The following is a 1,843-nucleotide window of genomic DNA, read 5'->3' as shown; positions in this document are numbered from 1 at the left end:
TAGCAAGGTTAAACCCTAATTCACACCATTATAAATACTTCATATGGCGGCAGCGAGAGAAAGGAGGAGGAAAAAGAGGAGAGATACAGCAGAAGAAGATACACAAGGCAAGGCAGAAGCAAGAAGATTCACGGGCAGGGAAAAGAGAAGCAACCATAAAGCACTCATAGCCTGAATAAGAACAACATACAGTGAGCAAGCTAGAAGAATCAAATCCTCAGTAAGTGTTCATTATGAAATTTGCATCCAGCATGATTACCTTGCAATACTCCTTAATTCATGCATGAATAATATTGGTTTAATATATATATATATTGAGAGGATGTATTCATAGTTTGGGGGATGTTGATATTGCTTTATTCAAGTATGTGTTTGTTCTTGATATCTCATAGCATGTTGGAGAAATTCTGTTTGCATGATTAAAAAATTATATCTGTCATTTAATTATTATTATATGAGTGTTGTTTCTAGCATGATTATGTTTATTTCACATGCTGTTATTACATAATAATGATGATGATGATATAATGGTGATAATATAAATCTTTGGTTGTCTTTAACATGTATGTGTAAGGTTTGTTTTATCATTATCACTTGCACTAAAGAGAACTAATACATGAGTAAAATAATATAAGCTTCTTGATTTGTGCATGGCTATTTTTATTATTGAATGATGATTACATATGATCTTATTTTATGTGTGTGGTTTGATATAAGATGAAGTTACAGGTTTGCTGTATTCACATGAAAGAAACAGCCCCCCTCACTGCAACCTAGAGGTCCTAGGTTCGAGCCCCTAGGACCTATTTTTTAGCTTTTTCAGTTGTTTTTACTATGTTTACTCTCTTTCCACTATAATTAATTCACCACTATTTTTCTATTATTAAAATAAAACCCATTAATTAATTTTCTAATTAATATATTATATTAGTTATTTAAACTAGGATATAATTTAATCTAGTTTATTAATTAAATTTTCATATATCACTTAATTAATTAAAATGGGCTATTTTGAATAATAAAAATCTAATTATATTTTTTTTCTCTTTTCTTTTAAAATTTCTATCAATTTAGTCTAAGTTTTTCCATAAATTCATAAAAAAAAAATTCTATTATTATGGACTAAAAATATTCTTAATTCATTCTTAAATTTAGTTTATTTATTTCATTTGTCATGAACTTTCTATGTAATAGATTAAATTAGGATTTTTTTTATTTCTTTCTTTTTAGTTTAATTAGGTTTTATTATTTTGTATGCCCTTTTAATTTTGTACTCGTTAATTAAGATTTAGATATTTTATATCCCCTTTTAAATTATGTACCCCCATCCCGAAGCCATGTAATAACGTAGTCTTATTTTTCGCACTTTAATTTTTCCATACTGTGAATATAACTGTCTAGATGTATGCTAATAGGATTGCATGGAAAGATAAATAATCGAACTTAGATAAATTAATTCAAGATAATACATCTGAATCCAATCATTTCCACACTTGCACCTCTAGGGTAACCCTCTCTTTGTTGCCTTACGATATTACGGTCATGTCCCGCGAATGTGGGGATACCCTTAGCAAAGACCCTTTCGATTAAATCATCATCATCCCTAAACAGATAAGTCATAGTCCCTTCGATCAAAAGGTCAATGTCCCTACAAGATAAATCATAGTCCCTCGAACGTTGCCTTCGAATATATGACCTTGTCCCTCGAACGTTACCTTCGAATATATGACTTTGTCCCTCGATGACCCTTCGTTGTAGCCTACGATTAAATGATGATCGTCCCTTCGAATGCTAAGGTATCCTTACAAATGTTGCCTTCAATGACCAATCGACGACCCCACGA

This window comes from Lathyrus oleraceus, chromosome 7 (genome assembly GCF_024323335.1).
Source record: "Lathyrus oleraceus cultivar Zhongwan6 chromosome 7, CAAS_Psat_ZW6_1.0, whole genome shotgun sequence".
Lineage (NCBI taxonomy): Eukaryota > Viridiplantae > Streptophyta > Magnoliopsida > Fabales > Fabaceae > Lathyrus > Lathyrus oleraceus.
Note: the sequence above shows the minus strand (reverse complement) of the source record.